Genomic DNA, 20,743 nt, shown 5'->3' with positions numbered 1-20,743 from the left:
GTGTTGAAGAGGCTCACCAGTATGCCCTAAAGGCTGAAGAGAAATTGAACAAAAGACATGAGCAGAGACAGAGAGGTAGAGGTGGAAGTTTTAATAGAGGAAGATTTCAAGGAGGAAGAGGAACTAGTACAGATTAGAACAAGGACAAGGAAGTGAGCAAAGAAGGTAATTCATACGGGAAGGAAGATAGAAATTTCTACCAGAGGAGATAACCAAATGGTTACTGGAATGAGAACTTTGGAAGACAAGACAAGAGGACATTTAGAGGAACTTGCTTTAAGTGTGGAGGAGAAGGACACTGTGCATTTGAATGTAAGAAGACATAGGCTACCATAAGAGCAATAGTGGTGGAAGAAAACCCCATTGGATCAGACAATAAACCGGAAGATGGAGAACTGTTGATGATGAGGAGAGCTTTGTGTCATACTAGAGGATATGAAGAACCCTTGCAGAGGAAGAATCTATTCAAGACCAGATGTAAGGTATCTAGTAAGTGTTGTAAAGTTGTTATTGATAGTGGTAGTTCAGATAATCATGTTTCAGAAGAGATGGTGAACAAGTTGAAATCAGAGTGAACAGTGTTTGGTAAAATTGAAAATTGGGAATTATCATGATGAAGTTTTGTGTGATATTATGCCTATGGATATTTGTCATCTTTTATTGGGAAGACCTTGGCAGTTTGATAGACAAGCAATACATGATGGGAGGAAGAATACATACACTATTGTGGCCAATGGGATGAAGTAAACCTAGTTACCTTTGGAGGAATCTTTGAAGAGTGAAGTCTATACAAATACCAAAATTTGTTTAGTAGATGGAAGGAAATTCATGGATGGACTGAGACATGAGAATGTGTGTTTTGCCTTAATTCCTAAGAAAACTAAGAGACCGGAACCAAAAGGAGATCACCCAGAAGAGAAGGGATTTTCTATCAGAATATCAGGACATCTTTTTAGATAATGTACATGATGGATTGCCACCTGTTAGAAGTATTAGTCATTGCATGGACTTGGTTCTTGGAGCTAGTTTGCCTAATAAAGTTGCACACCGGTTGACACCAGTAGAGAATGAAGAACTCAATAGACAAGTATGGGAGTTGTTGAAGAAGGGTTTGATCAGGGAGAGTTTAAGCCCTTGTATAGTACCAACAATATTAGCACCTAAGAAGAATGGATAATGGAGGATATGTATTGATTCAAGAGCAATAAACAAGATCACAGTGGAATATCAGTTTCCTTTGCCTAGGATGGATGACCTAATGGATTGTTTAAGTGGAGCAAAATACTTTACAAAGATAGATTTGAAGAGTGGATATCATTAGAGAACGTGATGAGTGGAAGATGGCATTTAAGACAAATGAAGGACTATATGAATGGTTGGTAATGCCTTTTGGATTGACTAATGCACTGAGTACTTTCATGAGGCTGATGAATGAGGTATTGAAGAAATTCTTGGGTAAGTTTGTTATTGTGTATTTGGATGACATTTTGATTTTCAGTAGAACAAAAGATGAGCATTTGTTGTAGTTAAGACAAGTTTTATAGAGGTTGAGAGAAGAAAAATTATTGATCAATATCAAGAAGTGTACTTTCATGAAGGATGAGTTAGTATATTTAGGATTTGTGATATCTGATGATGGTTTGAAGATGGACCCTGAGAAAGTGAAAGCCATTGTTGAGTGGCCTACACCAGAAAGCATTGGAGAGGTAAGATCATTTCATGGATTGGCTAGTTTTACTTGAAGTTTATCATAAATTTCAGATCAGTTTGTAACCCTATGATTGAGACCATGAGAGGAGATCGAAATAAATTCAAGTGGACCACTAGAGAAAACAAAAGTTTTGAATTGTTAAAGTTGAAAGTGATTGAGCAACCCATGTTAGCTTTACTGGATTTCAATAAGGTATTTCAAGTGGATTGTGATGCAAGTGGAACCACAATAGGAGTAGTTTTGAGTAAAGAAGGGAGAGCAGTAGCCTATTTTAGTGAGAAATTGAATGATGCCCGTAAGAGATATTCAGTGTATGATCAGGAATTTTATGCCATAGTTCAAGCCTTGAAGAAATGGAGACACTACTTGTTGCCTAAGGAGTTTGTATTGTATACATATCATCAAGCTTTGCAGTATTTGAATGGTCAGAGTAATTTGAATCAAAGACATATGAGATGGGTAGAATTCTTGCAGAGTTACACCTTTGTGTTGAAGCATAGAAGTGGAAAATCTAACAAAGTTGTTGATGCATTAAGTAGAGAAGGAATTTGCTGACGAAGATGAGAGTGACAGTATTAGGTTTTGAAGATTTGAAGACCTTGTATGATGAAGACCCAGATTTTGCAGAGCCTTGGAAAGCATGTAGAGAACCGGTTATGGTAGATAGAAGCAAATGGTTAGATTACTTCATTCGAGATGGGATGTTATTCAGGGGAGTTCAGTTGTGCATACCTAAGAGTTCCATGAGAGAGAACATGATAAAAGAGAAACATAGTGGAGGACTAGTTGGATATTTTGGCATTGACAAAACATTTGCATTGGTGAGTGAGCAGTACTTTTGGCCCCAGATTCATAAGGATGTTAAGAGATATGTGCAGAGTTGTAGAGTTTATCAATTTGCAAAAGGTAGTAGTCGGAATGTGGGATTGTATAAACCTTTGTCAGTACTGGTAATAACTTGGGAGGATATAAGCATGGATTTTGTACTTGGATTGCCTAAGACACCAAGAGGGAATGATTCTATATTTGTGGTAGTAGATTGATTTTCAAAGATGGCTCATTTCATACCTTGCAAGAAGACATCAGATGCATTACATGTAACAGACCTATTTTTCAAGGAAGTGGTGAGATTGCATAGTTTCAGATAGAGACACTAAGTTTGTTGGTTATTTTTGGAGAACACTTTGGAAGAAGATGAAGACAAATTTGAAGTTCAATTCTATTTTTCATCCACAGACTGATGGATAGACAAAAGTTGTTAACCAGAGTTTGTGAAATTTGTTGAGATGTTTAATGGGAGATAAAACCAGAAGTTGGGATTTGATCCTTGCACAAGTAGATTTTGCCTACAACAATTAAGTGAATAGAAGTACCAGAAAAACACCTTTTAAGATTGTTACCAGAGTGCACCCTAGAGGTATAGCAGATTTGAAAGATATTAGTAGTGAAGACTGGAAGAGTTCAGAAGTAGAATATTTTGCAGATCACATGACAACATTGCATATTCAGGTTAAACAACATTTGGAAGACATGAACAACAAATATAAAGAGAAGGTAGATGAGAAGGCGAGACATAAGGAATTTGAAGTTGGCAATGAAGTGATGGTATATTTGACAAAAGATAGATTCTCGGTTGGAACTTATAATAAGTTGCAAATGAAGAAATTTGGACCCTATAAGATTTTGAGAAAGTTTAGTTTCGAAAATGCGTATGAAGTGGAGCTACCGGATATTCTAAGTATTTCACCTATATTCAACATTGCAGATCTTCCTGAGTACCATGAACCAGGATTCAATGAGGATAGTGTTGCAGACCTTGAGAAACAATTGCCCCGGAAGGAACCGTATCATATTGAAGAGATTTTGGATAGTAGGATTAGGCGAAATACCCAAAACATTCAGTATAAAGAATATCTTGTGAAGTGGAAGAGCAGACTAGTTGAAGATTCATCTTGGATTTCTCAAGCAGAGGTTTATTGCCTTGGTTTCCCTCTAAACCCAACAAAGTGAGAGGCTCACTTTTCATTAACCCGAATGTCTGATGGAGGAGCACCCTTGGTTCACAACAATCTTGCATCAACCAAAAACATTTTCCTTTTTGTTTTATTTGCAGTTCAGTTTTCTTTCTGTGTGTCTCAGTTTTGGCTCACCGGATCTTGTGGAGTTGGATTCTACTTGAAGACTTGATCATCTTTCTTGCTTTTAGATTGATCACATTTGGATCACTTTCTGACAAGATATTGCTACCGGTTTCCATGACAATTTCTTGTTACGGGTTGTTCCTTTGATTGCGGTTGCCTGAGACCTATTCTGGTGATCTACCGGAACCCATTATGAAACTTGTGGAGCCTTGAGCGTTGATTTCGACGTACCTTGGCGTGTGGCCGACCTTCTTCATTTCATCCTTTGGATTTTCTGGAGGAATCTCTTAGTGGAGGCCAACCTTGTTCATTTTGCACGTTAGGTCTTGTTCTTCGGGTTTTGATCCCTTTTGGGTCGACTGGATCCTTTGGATCAATATATATATATATATATATATATATATATATATATATATATATATATATATATATAATCATGCTTTAGAATGAATCAGTTAAAATCAATCAGAGTATCAGATAGATAGGTTGTGCCTAGAAGATAGATCTTTCGATTCAAGGTCCCGGTTGTGACCTATTCTACCAGGCCTGTGTGCTGGTATGTTGTAACTCGGTTGCTACTGGTTGGATGTAATCAAATTTCATGCAATAAAACTATCTTTTTTGCATTGCCTCCATCATATATGTGTGTTTCTGTTGTGTTTACTCTTGGTGACCGGTCCGAATTGACCTCCTTGAGGTTGCTCCTCACCGGTGACTGCTTCAGAGGAACCAAGGCTGTGGTGCCCTCTCCCCACATCCGTGGGGTTTGGGCTCCACGCCCCCCCACATGAACTTCATTTTTTAATATATATATTTTTTAATTCTTCTCTATCAAATTCAACATACTATATTTTTAAAAAAAATTCACTTCTCTATAAAATGCAGCAGAGGTATTTTTCTTTAAATAATAATATTTTTAAATTATTTTCTTTGTGAACTTAGCAGAGATATAGAAAATCAGACAAAGAGCTGTAATAAAACAACAAAAACATCAAATTGGATTATCTTCCTGGGGATTGTTAAAATGTAAAATCTTGATTTTCTATTTGGTTTTTCAAACCATAATTTCTATTTTTTAAATGAACTCACAACACAAGCTGGGAAAACAACAAACCCCCATTTATTTTGCTCCCGAAATTGGGCAAATTAAAACCTCCTTTTTCCAAATTCACGCAACACAATCCAAACAGACAGGAAAGAACATCAATGAAAATCATATTTCCCATCTTTTCTTTCTTCCCAAACAGAGAGAAAACCAGAAACACGACAACTAACAAACAAACACAAGTAAACAAACAGAGGTTTTAGAATTCCAATCTTCTAGTGTTTTCCTAGGAAGAAATTTGAGAAGAGCTCCCCATCGTCCCAAAATGTCAAAGCCTTCACCCAAAACCTCAATCACCAGCAGAGAGGAAAATTTTCCAGAATGAAAAACCCGTCCCTCTTTTGAATTTTTTTCCAAATTATAAAGAAATTCACCCAAAAATCAATTCACCCAATTTTTTTCCAACTTATAAAGCAATTCACCCAAAATGTATTGTTCTGGAATGGCAATTGGCCACTTCCGATATTTTATCTGTCTACTTCCAGGAAATTTTCCTTCGGCAAGACCGGAGGTTTTCTTTGCCCGATTCTTTCATACTGGTGCCCACACTGAATCGGGGTGTAAAATTTATGTAATTACATTCAATTAATAAAATTATATGGCCAAAAGGCCCATTATCTATCAAAAAAACAAAACTATTAAGTAAAAATTGATTTTCTTTCTCTCTTTTTTTTAAAACAATTACTCAAGCCATAATATAATTTTTCACTAATAATTCAACAATCACTCTAACTAGACAATTAAGAATAATCAATTATCTAATTAACCACAAAAGTGCTCTTAATTTAATTTATCCTTAATTTTCAATTTAACAAACACAACACACATTAATTATTAATAACCCTACGATATTAATAATTAATTACTCATTGATTTTTTTTTTAATTTTTTAACAGAATGGAGCGGAGGAAGAGGAGCTGGACTTGGGCGGGAAAAAAATTTCAAACCTCATCCCAGGCAAGGACTCAGTACAGTGGCAGAGAATGGAGCGGTTCTCGACAAGGAGCGGGTGGAGGTTTTAGAAGCCATCATGGAAATCACTTTTATGGTTTTCACCAACATCTGTCACCAAAAGATTACCGACAAGGAGCAGGTGTAGCCAGAGGTCTACACCATTTGTCATCAAATAACTTTCGTCCTTATAAGTGGTTGTCTAAGAAAAAACAATCGGTTTTCGACATATGTGAGGAGGATTGGCCCCCTATTTCAAAAACAACCAAATAGAAACTCGGGATTCTTGGATAAACTGTGATTTAGGGCAGAGTCGGATTTGGAATACAGAAACCCTAATGGGTTTCCTCTGAAAGTACCTTCTCGACCTCCCCTTTCATGGCCTAACTGCATCCCTCTGCAAAATCCAGTTCCCTCTTGGCCTAAATCTATTCCTCTACATAAACCTAGCTTTTTGACTTATCCAAATAATATCCCTCTGCATGATAATGATAAACTTCAGGCATCTTCTTCTAACCCTAGACCGCCCTTAAAACCAAATCATGCAAAGACTTTGCGGAAGCCATATTTTGAGGGCTTCAAGAAGGTGCCTCAAGATTCATTCAAAGTTTGGAGGAAGAAGCTACATGGTAATGAGATGCCTCACAAGAAAGATGCTTTCATGGAGGAAAATGTCAGGCAAAAGGTTGCTTGCTCGATTACACTCCTTGAACATCTTCTTTTGTCGTAAGTCTCCCATCTTAAAGAACGGGCTCTTATTGGTAAGTTTTGGAAGTCCTCTCCATCATCCTCTGAATTAAATGATTGGGGTAAAAAATATTGGGCAAGAGTTAAAGAGATTTTTTATATTGATAATGGTTCTGAGTTCTTCATTGCAATTTTGAGTCAAAACAAAATAGAGATAAGATTCACCGATTTAAAGGTTGGTTTTGCAAGGGATTTGGTTTATTTACTATCCCATGGATTCCTAATTTTAAAATAGATTCAAACATATACAAGTTTTCCCCTTTCTGGGTTTCTTTTCCTACTCTCCCTTTAGAATACAGAGATCTGGAATTAATTGAACTTTTTTCAAATTAGATGGGTATTTTTGTAAACCATGACCTTATACCTTTTGAGATGACCCATCTCCCTATTCAATTATGCTGATTGTTAGATCTCTCCGAGGATTTTCCAGTTTCAATCTCTATTGCTTCGAAATATGGTTGTTGGGAGCAAACAATGTCTATACAAGATCCGGTGGTTGTTGACTGTCACTCAGATTTTTTGGGTCATTTTAACTTTCAATGTCAAGGTCCATCTTATTCAGAGATTAAGGTGTGTGATGACCATTCTTCTGACCCTTCAACGTGTGATCTTAAAAATTCATGGAAACATTGTGAACTTAATTCATATATGGCTAACTATCAAGGGTTTTCCATTAATAAATCAGAACACTCTTTCCTTCTCTTTCTCAAGTCATTGGTGGAATTCTTTGTTTCCTTTGTAAATTCATCTCAGATGAATCAATCTATCCAACATTTAGCTCTCCCTGAGATCTCTGATTGGAAATATCTGAAGTTTAGTATAACTACGAAATTTTTCCAAATGATAAAAGAGGTTTTTTCACATGCCAACCTTCTTGAGCCCTAAAAAAGAGAGAATGGCTTTATTTGAAAACCTAGTATATGAGATTGTTCATAACAAGCTACCAATCCATATTCTGAACAACTCTCATTCAGATTGTCACAAGCAGTATTCCTACCTTCAATGGTACCAACACCCAGCTCCCCAAAATCCTCCAGATGATCCGGAGTTAATGGCTAATGACTTGCTTTGATCTGTAGGATCCCAACTTTTTGATGAAATTGCTGATGAGATTTTGCATGAAGAAGATGTACCTAAAGTCCACCATCTTAATGAAATTCTAGAAAAGTATTGTGACACACAAATTAAAACAGAGTTTCATCAGAACAATTATGTGCCTCCTGATTTTGATATTGTTAATGGCTTCCCACAAGTGTTAACAAGGGATCACAAACTTTTGATTTACTTGATCATGATGAAGTTGATAATATTCATCATTCATGTTGTCAATCACCATTTGCATCTAAACCCCAAGAGGATGAGAATTCCAATAACCAGGATCTCGGTGCTCCAAAACATCTTGAATCATCCTTTGATTTCCCATAGTCCCTGTCCATCTCTCAATCTCCAACTTCTCAGGATCATGTAAAGAATTTTCCAAAGCCTAGAGGGAGAAAAACAACTGCAACTAAACTTAAAGAAGAGATTGAGGCTGGAATACAATCCACCTTAGATGGGAAATTTTCAGTTACAAAAAGACCAAGGAGAGCATGTCGCTCCCCTCGACAACAATGAAGATCATCTCTTGGAATGTCAGAGGCATTAATGCCTCTGATAAAAGAAACCGAGTCAAGCACCAACTTGACTCTTTAGGTGTAGATATTATACTTTTACAAGAGACAAAATTATCATCAGATACTTTTCAATCAATGGTTTCTAAATGGTCTAACTGGAAAGCTTCTCATGTTGTAGCTATAGGGGCATCTGGAGGTCTATTAGTTTTATGGAATCCAAAGAAGTTAACTGTAGAGATTATCGGAAAAAACAATAATTGACAAATGATCAATGTTCAATGCTTTGATCTCTCTTTTAAAATCATAAATGTCTATGGTCCTACACATACCCATGAGAAAAAGAGGCTTTGGGACTCTTTATCAATGGTTATTCAACAATCCCCTGATCAAAATTTTATTCTGGGTGGGGATTTAAATGCCATTGTCTCTTTTCAAGAGAAATTAGGAGGTATTATCCCTCCACAGAAAACCATTGATGACTTTGTAAGTTTCATTTCTGACAATGCTTTACAAGATATAGTTCCTCATAAAATCTTGTTTACTTGGACAAATAAGAGAAGAGATTTTGCCAAATTGTTGAGAGATTAGATAGATTTCTTATTTCTCAAAATCTGTTGCTTAAAATTTTTAAAATTGAAATGGACATTTTACCTCTTATTTGTTCAGATCACTTTGCTATTTCATTTTCCATTTCTTTAATCTCTCAAATGCCTTCTCATCGACCAACTTTTAAGTTTGAGAGAATATGGTTCAAGCATCCTCATTTCCTCCCTCTCCTAAGACAATGGTGGGTGAGTGCCCCACGTTTCATTGGATCTAGGATGTATCAATTTTTTAAGAAAATGCAGTTTGTTAAAGCACAAATTAAACTTTGGAATGTGCTCTCATTCAAAAAAAATAAAAATTGGAAAAAGAATCAATTACAAAAGAACTTAATGATATTCATCAACATATCATTTTGAACGATATGGATACTTCCACTTATGATAAGCAAAGAGATTTACAATCCAAATGGGAAGAACTTGGCAAAAGAGAATAAATCTATTGGAGACAAATCTAGGGAACTAGGGTTGAAAGAAGGGGATAGGAACACAAAAAAAATTCATGCATCTGCAAAAGCAAAAAGAGCTACAACCACTATTTTTCAATTAATGATGCTAAGATAGGTAAAGTCCTTACTAATGCGAAAGAGATTCAGGATGAAGGAGTTACATTTTTCAAGCCCTTTTTAGCTCCTCTTTCCTCTGCAAATGCTAATAATGCCACTGTTAATGATCAATAAGTCTTAGCTCCCATTCCTTCTTTAGTATCATAGTAAGATACTGATATTCTTATGAAACCCTTCACTTTAGAAGAAGTGCATAAGGTAGTTTTTTCACTCTCCAGACAAAGCTCCGAGACCTGATGGATTCACGACCATTTTCTTTCAAAAATGTTGGGATGTAATTTGTGTTGATCTGGTGGTTGTTCTGGAAGAATCAAGAAGAACCTCTTCAATTTAAAAAATGTTCAAAACCACAAATATTGCAATCATCCCCAAAGTTAAGGATCCAAAGACTTTTGCAAAATTCAGGCCTATTTCACTATGCAACACTATCTATAAAATCATCACTAAGGCCATTTATCTCATATTGCTCTATCTAATCCCAAAAATTATATCTCTTGAACAAGGAGGCTTCGTTCCTGGAAAGGAAACTTCTAAAGGTGCTTTAGTTGCTCATGAAGTCCTACACTCAATTCATTCGTCTCAATTGCCTTCCTTTATTGTTAAACTTGACATGATGAAAGCATATGATAAGGTGGATTGGAATATCCTCTTGAAAGTTCTTCACAAATTCGTTTTCTCAGATAAATGGTGTAAATGGATCAAGGCATGTGTTTCAAGAGCAACTTTTTCAGTCATCATCAATGGATCCCCAATGGGGTTTTTTTCAGGGACTCGAGGCCTTAGTCAAGGGGATCCTTTATCCCCTTTTCTATTCATAATCATGGCTAAAGCCCTTAGCAGATTGATGAACTCTAAGAATGTCAGTAGAAATTGGCAGGGGATCCTAATTCCAAGAACTAATATTGTTGTACTTTATTTGCAGATGACACCCTTCTTTATGGTAAATCATCTATCTTTGAAGCTAAGCATATGAAACATTCCTTGGAAGCTTATTTGTCAGTTTCAAATCAGAGGATTAATGCACACAAATCCAAAATATTCATTTCAATACAAGGTCGGATGTTAGAAAACAAATTATTAAAATCTTTGGTTTTAAGATTGAGGAACTTCCCTGCACCTATTTAGGAATCCCTTTCTTTATGGGAGCTAATAGGTCTTCTTACTAGAAAAATGTCATAGATAGAATTAAAGACAAAATTGCAGCCTGTAAAGTTAGATGGCTCTCTCTTTCAGGCATAATACTCCTCATTAAAATTGTCCTAACTGCAATCCCTAATTATTACATATATGTGCTCAAGGCTCCTAAATCTGTTATAACTCAGATAGAGAAAATTATCAGAGAATTTCTTTGGAAAGGAAACTTATCTCAAGGAAACAAGATTCCTCTTGCTTCTCTATCCAACATGTTGAATGATAAGGTCTCAGGAGGGGTAGGTATACATGATGTTTCTAAACAAAATTTGGCTTTTGGAGGCAAGCTGGTCTGGAAAATGTATGCTAAACCTAACAAAAAATGGTGTCAAATTATGCAAGCGAAATACCTTGACTCTTCTCATCCCAATAGAATCTTTACAATTTCTAATCCCCTTAAAGGTTTTTCTATGTGGTACTTCATGATGCTATCTAGAGAAGTGATCACATCTTAGATCTCCTGGCAAGTGAATAATAGTGAATCAATCCTTTTCTAGAATGATTGTTGAAATGGGTATACTCCATTATCCCAACTACAAACTTTACAAGGTGTAATTTCATCTACTACTCAAAAGTGGAGAGATAAACTTATTGATTATGTAGATGCAATTGAGTTATACTCAAGTAAGGTAATTTGGAAAGATTTTTCTGAAATAATTGATGATAACAATGCTTTGGGATTAGTCCTTGAATCTTTAGCTCATCGAGTAATTTTTTTATCTAATAAGGAAGATAAAATGATTTGGGCTACCTCTAAAGATGGTTCTTATTTAGTTAAGCTCGGTTATAAATCTCTTCAACAAAAGGTGACTTAGCAAATTAAACAAAGGTCTTTCTTCTTTTCTTGAAACAATATAATATTACCAAAAGCAGGATGCTTCTCATGGTTGGCCCTTCAGAAAAAAATTCTTACTAGTGACAAATTGCATAAATTATAGATTGGTCAGCCTTTTTTATGTGTTTTATGTGGCCAAGCCAATGAGGATGTTGATAATTTGTTTATCCAATGCTCTTTTTCTTGTCAACATTGGTGCTTCATCTTGAAAAAATTGAGTCTCTCTATGCCTCTCCCAAATTCCCTAAAGGAATTATTTCAATCATGGCCAATTTTATTTAGATCCTCTTTTTTTTCTTGCATCTGGTGGGTAATTCTAGCAACAGTTCTATGGTTAGTGTGGTGGGAGAGGAACAAAAGAATCTTCGGGAATCAGTCATCTTCAATTGAATCCTTTTTTGAAAATTTAGAATCAGCAATTTCAGAATTGGTTAACTCTTATGTGCACAAGTATGCTTGTTCGTTATTCACTTCATGGGATGCAACCATTCTTAAGGAATGGAAACAAGTTGTTTTTCATATTTCCACTTTGCCATCATCAGACAATAAAATCAAAATTGACAGGGCCTCTATCATCTGGCAACTTCCTCAGACTAACTTTGTTAAAATTATTTTTGATGGCTCTTCATGAGGGAACCCAGGTATTTCAGGTGCTAGATCTTGCATCAGGGATGATAAAGTGAGATTGAGAGCCTACAAATCATCTACATTGCCTCTAGGTACTAATAATTTGGCCGAATCTCAGGGTTTACTTCAAGGGTTGATTCTAGCCAAACAAATGGGATACACTAAAATTCATGTTGAGGGGGATTCCTCTATTATTATTAATGCTTGTAAGTGCAAGACTTCTTTTAATTGGCACATTCATTATGTTCTTACTCAAGTGTGGAATTTATTAGAATCTTTTGAAGTTCATTTGTCACACACATATAGGGAAGGAAATAGGCTCGCAGATAGGCTAGCCAACTTGGGTTGCAATGGTGTAGTTATTGACTCGGCAAAAGATGGGTTTAATTTAAACTTTATCCTTTCTTACCTGGATGATACTATAAAGTCATATTTTGTCCTTGCGGGAAAAGCTTAGCCACTTAAAGAATACACTAATCATTATTTCAACTTTTTTGGTTTGCATTGGTATGATTTTTTGCAGGAAATATACTATGTGTACCAGGATATTATTCATAATTCATACGGTCGTATGTGCAAACAGTTATTAATTGGCCCGTTGGTGGCAGCTCCCATGGTAAAAATATTGATTTGTTATCCTCAAGCATGCGAAAAAATAGCTCCATGTGCCAGTATTTACTGCCCTCGAAATCCAAGGCTTGAGCAGACAGATTGCTATTATTTATCTTCTCCATCAATTTTCTGCCAGTTTTATCCCAGTTTCAATCAGCGAGTTTTTTGTTTGACAAGCTAACATTTTCTTAATGCAGCTAGATAGGGACATCAAAGAGATGAGCGATATGTAGAATTCTCTAGTATGCCATACATGCCAAAGAGAGCCCCTTGAATACATGCCTCAAAATTACAGGATTAACATTTATGTGCAAGAATGGGAGCAACCTTTTTCCGAACATATAACAGATGAACATCTTGGCTCAGTTTTTATTTCCCATAGTTATCAGGTGCAAAAGAGTATTAAAAGGATTATTGGGGAGCATATTTTGTTTCCCTAGTCAAGGAGAATCGTTCTCCCCTCTCAATTGGTGTCAATTTTCCTTTCTAATGCTCTCGAACTTCTTCAATCCATGCCTCTTCTGGAGATTATAGCTACGAAAGTGGTTAGAGATGTTTTCCTTCCAGACAATAAGCTTTTGCTTGTAGTATAGAGGTATGACTTATGGGATGGCACAACTTACATAGGTGGTATTTTCCTGCGGCAATTCCTCCTTAACAGGCATGTTTTCCTTTCAATTTATGACAACATCAAATACTCTATGAAAATGCATAATTATGCTTTTATTCATAGGGTTTTAGACAAACATTATAGGGACATTGGGCATGAAATGATGGTTCAAATTAAACAGAAAGTCAATGCCCATCTTATTCTCCTTCACGTTTCTTATGTTAATATAAGAGAAACGAGTGCTCAACCGGCTGCTCTGCATAATCCCATGCCAGACCTCAATGCTCCTACTCAGCATGGCCTTATTCTGGATGGTGGTGATATTCATTCTACTTCACTGCAACAGGTCACTGGTGGTATGATTTTATGTGTCGATCTACTTGATGACTTGGAGAGGTATCCAATGGTTATGGAAGAATAGATATCTGAAGGGCTCTGTTTTTAAATTTTGCTATGGTAGAAATTTGATGGTGCCTTCAGCGGGTTTGGCATTTTTGATCGGCTGACCTTTGAAAGTTTTTTGCAACTAATATCTATCGGCATCACTTGGGCTTACTTGGCATTCTATGATAATGATTAATTATCATCTTTGTAAAAGGGTCATTGGCCTTGTTTTGGGAATGACCCTTCATTATATCTAGTTTCGATATTTAGATTTTAGGATTTAGGCCTTAGTCTTTAGTTTTTTAGGTCTCTCTTATGTCAAGTCGAACTATAATTGGAGGTTTTCTCCCCTGGCTCTTTCCTACCGGTATGCTTGTTGAGCCAGGTTTTTTTGTAACTTCTTTATTATTATATTAATATATATAAGTGGTCTTTTGCTTTTGCCAAGAAAAAATAAAATAAAAAATTACTCATTAACTAACACAAGAAGAGAATAATTAAATACACAAAACACATAACACGCAGAACTCAACTTTAAAAAAATAAGGACATGACCCACATACCAACATCGAAACAATGGTCTACTTGGTGATCTGACACGATAGACAAAAGACTGACGATGCTCACAATCGAGCAAGACTAGGGTGACATTAGGGCCTTAGAACCATCGGGTTAATTAGGTATGCTCAAACCCGTGGAGCCAGGTGGAGTCAGTACCTTGTACCTGCAATTTCCTACATCACCAAACCACACATACATATATGCACAAACATGGTAAACACACCGGTGAAGGATAATCGTGACGTTCTGTGTCTCACCGAAATGAGTGGCAAAAAATCATCTCCTCGCACCCCATACACTTCCACACAACATGACGACATATACATAGAGGAACTCACATGTGAGATAAATGTATTAGTCCATTGTTAGCAACACATTAATAAACTTAACATTTCATCATTTCTAAAATACGATGCATAAGCAAAGTTAACAACTACTTATTCCAAGAAATAGTTCCTAATCAATATCTACTCCCAAATGAGAAATAATGCATAATCATATTCACAAATCACACTCTGAAGCATCATACTGGAATAAAAACATCACAATCAAAATAAATCAACCATCCACATAAGCCACTAAAAATTCAACCATGGTCAACAGGGTCAAAAAGGGTCTAATTAGGGTAGGGGTACTACATTCTCCCCCCCTAGGGTTTGACTTACTCCTGGAAGTTGCAAGGCTAGGATGGAACAACAAGGACACAAATTCATAACACTCACATAACATAACCCAAAATCATAACTTATCTTAAGGAGAATGCAATCCACAAAATCAAAATATTAATGTATAGAAATCAACATCCAAGTCATCTAACTTAAAATAAATATTTCCTACCTTTTCTAAATCAAATAGTTAACATTGAACAATCTTCATTTTACGTTCCTTAATTACATAATTCCATGCATTAAAAGGGTTACAACAAGATGTGTCATCTTTATTTACCTAGGTTAAACATACTAACACCCTTATTCAACTTCTAGGAACCACTATCCCAACATACATTCATACAAGAAAAGATCTTCTACAAAAATCCTTATCAAAAAATATACATATTATATTATACAAAGCATCATAACTTAGCCTATCCAAACATGAAACATTTATTTTATATCAATAAGCATAAAAAAAATGATATCTACATGTCTATTGCAACATCCTAATTATACACACTTCCCTACATTACTAGGTTAACCACAATATACTCTTAGATCTAACTCTAAAATTCAGTCGTAACTAATATTTCACACTACCTCTAAGGTACATAATGCATACACATTAAATGAATAAAGGTTCAGGGTGCAAAAACACATTAATAACAACACCAAAACATCACTCCTAGGGAAAAATACAACCTCATTTGATGAAGAAATGAATATAATTACCTACATCCAACCAACTAATGTCTACTTAATTCAATTAGAACCCATGCAGGTTTTCCGACACTCAATGAATAATAAGTCTGCAGATCATTAATATTTATCTAAAATTTATCACAGTCTACTAGATCCAGTTCACACTTCTTCCTACTACATCTTATCATTTAGACGATTACCAACCAACTTCATCAAAGAAAATACACTTATTTCCTTAACTAATCTCAGTATTTTTTTGGTTACCTCGTTATGCCTAGAATCACTCTCTACGGTATTCTCCCTTAACACACTATCAGAGGTTCAAGGGAACATGATAGATATAACACTTAACACATAGCCACCAGAGATCTCAAAGGAACATCACCCAAATGATGATCGCCAAATACGATGATAAATAAGAAAAATGTTGGCAATTTCGAAAAATCAACAAAACCGAAAACATGACAAGTGCCAAATTTAAATGAAAAGCAACGAGAATTAGTGGCCATTTCATCATAAGAAATTTCAAAAGAAAATGCTAGCCCCTTAACCACAAAACATTAGTCAAAAGACAGTCAAAACACTGTCGCAATAAAAAAAAAAACACGAAACAAAGTGACCATTTTCAGCCACATCATAGGGAGTAACCACTACACTACATCCAAGATCACATGTCCTGAGTGCGTTAGAGAATGAATAATAGACACTAAGGCTATTAGACTAACTACTACACTTTAATTACATACAATCTCTATGCACAAGTATCACTTTCCCAACATTATCATTTATCCATATTACTAGAATTCCCAAATCGAATAAGGTATAAAAGTAACATCATTTCTATATTTTCACTGGCCAAACACTATACTCTTATAGTTCTTAATAATTACATAAAGGTTTTTGCGAATCTAAGAATTCTACTTTCAAATAAAACAAAATCACAAAAGATTAATTTCCTATTCTCTACACACAATCTACCTGCAATGATAAGATTATCTTAATCAATACTCCTTCCCCATCATGATCTATCAACATCTAAATTACATGGACTACCTAGAGAGTATACGCAAAAAGATATTCCATTTACCTACTTACTCGACATGATGCACTCATAGGCAAAATAAACCACTTTGGTTTTCAATGCAGAATGAAACAAACATTCCTTAGTACATGCCTCATACTATTTGTTTACAAACAATCAATTATTTATATTTAATTTTCAATTACATCATTTAATATCATTTCTATGAATCTTCATAACTAGATAGAGAGAAGAGGAAGAGAATTTTGGTAATCAATCAATTCACACACATGCACGCAAACCAACAAGATCACACAAGTATGATTAGATTTCTCCCTATATGCCTGTCATTTTCATTGTACTATTTTTCATTTCACTACCAATATAATATAATGCAAATTGGCTTATTATGATATTTCCTTATATAAAGATGCCACTAATGTCTTAGTTTCTAGATAAGAATAATAAAATACAATCTTTCCTTACATATTAACCTTCTAGAGAAAAACACTCATTACTCTAATTTGATAAAAATACATCATTAACTATGACCATTCATCGAATGCCAAACATGAGGAGAAGAAGGAAAATGAAATTACCAATTATCTAATATGTGGTTATGCATGCACCTCAAACACATCCTTCATTTACACATCCTATTTATACAAAGTCAATTTAATATGCCAATTGCAATTACATTATTGTATTGTTCATACAGGTCATTATTTGAGTTGGTAATGTAAAACACACATTGAAATCTTTAATAAAAACACATCCAATTCCCCCTATATCACTATAACATGATCCTTTACCCATCCAAGATATATTCTAGCATTCAAGCACACACTAACCTCTCCAAGGTTCACATAAGGGTTTTAGGAAATCACAACATTCGTTCACAACAAGAAGACTACACATCCATAAGTACACAAAATATAGATATTTTAATTTCTAGAGAAAAGGACGAAGAAATACATCTAATTCACAATGAATACGCACTCAACATTTTCTATACAAGTTCTCATAATTATGAAACTAAGTCCAGTTACATGTATAACACAAGCGCACAATCATTATTTCAGACTTAAAACAATGCATTATCCAACCTAATAAGATAGTCTAAAGAGTATACTATCAGTTAAGAAGGTACATCCAATTATCTCTAAAAAATGAGAGTAATTGTAGACCTTGTAGACACCCAAAATTGTCATGTCTAATTAAATAAATATTTTATTTATTTAATTATCTAAGCCTAATTCTTCTATTAATTAAATAAATCTTTATTTATTTAATTAATTCATTTATCCTCTTCTAGCCTTATTTCTCATTTAAATAAATACATTTATTTATTTAAATTATCCCTTTCCTATATTAAATAAATATTTTATTTATTTAATTGTCCTACTTCTTCTATTAATTAAATAAATCTTTATTTATTTAATTAATTCATTAACCTTTTCTACGCATGACACATGTCATTCATCTCTTATTTCCTACACTACCTACCTCTTTCATTATTTTGGTATTTCTTATACCTACCCTCTAATCCTAGCCGACCTCTCTTTTTACACCTCTCAATCTTAACCCTCCATTTCTTATTGTGTCTTCTATTTAAGGAGATGCTTTCTTCATTGACAAACGCTAATGACTACTTTTGGAGGACTTGGCTACACTACGATCCTACTTGCAACCACATTCCGTTCTTTATTGAGCTCTTGTGCACATAAAAATCTGAGGGCAAGCATATCAAACAAGATCAATGGAGATAGGAAGAATGGAGATCAAAACCCTAGTGGACATGTGATGGTATAATCTTTGTGATTTTTGAGTTATATTTGCATTGTCTTAGGTTATCTTCATATGTTATGGTGGATCTTTGTTCATTGTTAGGCTAGGGTTTGGTGGTTGAATCCATTTTAGTCTTTCAATATTGTTGTTTATTGCTATCCATTTTCACCATATACATTTTGGCACGCCCGGTGGGACCCTTGTCCCTTTGCATTTAACATTTTTGTTGCAGATTTTGCATTTTTGAAGTTGCAGATCGGACGATTTCGACGACATTTTAGGTTTTTTCCGCGTCTGCGAGTGTTCGGATTGCGTTTTTGTATTTCAGAGGCGTCTGTGATATCTTTTATCGCGTCTGTGTTTCTGTCATTTTCTATTTTTGCAGGTTTCCGAAAGTCGCGTCTGTGATCCCGAATCGCGTCTGTGATCCCTAATCGCGTCTGTGAACCATCTGATCGCGTCTGCAGAATAAAAAGGCGTCTGTGTTCTTAAATCACGTCTGCGAATCACATAACCGCGTCTGTGTCGGACAGACGCGTCTGTGTCTGGTATAACAGCGTCTGTGCATTCTGTTTTGCAAAATTTTTTTCAAGTTTTTCGATTCGGGTTTTCGGATTTTGTACTTAGGGTTTCAGATCTGGTTTATTTTTGGCTAACCTTTGCAGATCTAGCTAACCTGGTTTGTGCAGCTTGCTTTGGAGGCAAATACGTTTTTGTTGAAGGCCCCTTTTCACAAAGTCTTTTTGGGTTTTCTTAAAATTTACCTAACTTGTGTGCTTGCAGGAAGGGGTTATCATTTGAAACAACCCAAACTACTAACAATTTTGTTGCAGGGCCTTAGCTAGGGTTTTGTAATTTTATTTGTGTGCCTTGTCTTCATAGCTTAGCAAACACTTCAATTGGTGCACTAAAATTGAACCATTGTCTTTTGTGTCTTGAGCAATAGGCTCTTTTTGTTTACTCTTTAGAGGGCCTGTCTTCCCGTGTGGTCATTAGGACTACTAGTGAGAAGAGAACGACCCAAGTGGTAGCAAAAGAAAAGCCATCTTCTTCCAAGCCACTATAATCAAATGTATTCATGGTGAAAACTATGAATAACGTGTGCTGATTAGTTCATACCGACACTATGTCTCCCCATAAACCCGTTTGATCAAATTTATTTGATCATTTGTAGGGCGTAACCCCTACCGGCTGGGAGCCTTCTGTATTTACAGAGCTGAAAGTGCCGCATGTATGGCCACACGAGCGGATGCCCTTACTAGTACCTCATTGTTTTAGATGCCCAAATCCTTCTAGTTGTTGAGGCAGGAGGTCGGACCTCTGGTAGCGGCCCACACACATACGGTTCTTAGTAGAGATACAAAGTTCGCCATGGGGAGTTTTCATGGGGACTGATGCTTGGCTGACCCGAGAAGTGAGTGCCGAGGGTGGAGCCAGTGAGGTCAAGCATCTAAGTATCCGCTCTGAATAGCGTAGCCTCGGGGGTAAAACCCCATGTGGGATCAACAATTATTGTCCTGGCCAGCCATAAGAATTGTGCTTGACTTATGATAAACATTCAAACAATCAAGACAAAACAGTAAAACATTGTGTCTTTTGTGTCTTCAAGTGTATGCAAAAACTTTTTACATCAAACAACACACTTTTTGGAGTCTAAACAGTCTGCAAACATTGGGTCATCAACACTGTGTCCTCTTGTCACGAAAAACAGTCGGAAAATCAGATTTGGTCACAGCAAAACAAATTCACAGATAGGAAAGATTGCACTAAGGTTGCAGAAACGCGTCTGTGTCGGTTAAAATCGCGTCTGTGTCGGATAAACGCGTCTGTGCAGTACAGAATAGCGTCTGTGTTTTTATCAGCGTCTGTGTCGAACAGAGACACGTCTGTGTCTGGAAATCGCGTCTGTGAAGTATACAGGCGCGTCTGTGTCCACAATTGCAAAAAACTGTTACAGTCTTAGCAAACATCAACAGGAAATCTCAGAATCACGTTTGTGTCAAGCAGAATAGCGTCTGTGTCTTAAAACCGCGTCTGTGAAGTATACAGAGGCGTCTGTGTCAGGATTTGAAAAAAGTTTAACAGTCAAGCAAACAAAGAAATCAGTTTCGGCACACTTGAGCTTCCTAGGTTATCTCTTCAGGTTTCATCTAGTATTCAGCCTGTTCTAAGGTCTTACACAGTCCATCATTGCTTCATACCTCATTTTACATTCATACTTGTCTAAACTTGAGTCAAAAAGTCACTTGCTTGTCCTCATCATACTTTGTCAACACACTACATACTACAACATTTTGCTAAGTGGTCCATCATCAAGGTTTCT

This window comes from Cryptomeria japonica, chromosome 5, assembly GCF_030272615.1.
Source record: "Cryptomeria japonica chromosome 5, Sugi_1.0, whole genome shotgun sequence".
Taxonomy (NCBI): Eukaryota; Viridiplantae; Streptophyta; class Pinopsida; order Cupressales; family Cupressaceae; genus Cryptomeria; species Cryptomeria japonica.
Note: the sequence above shows the minus strand (reverse complement) of the source record.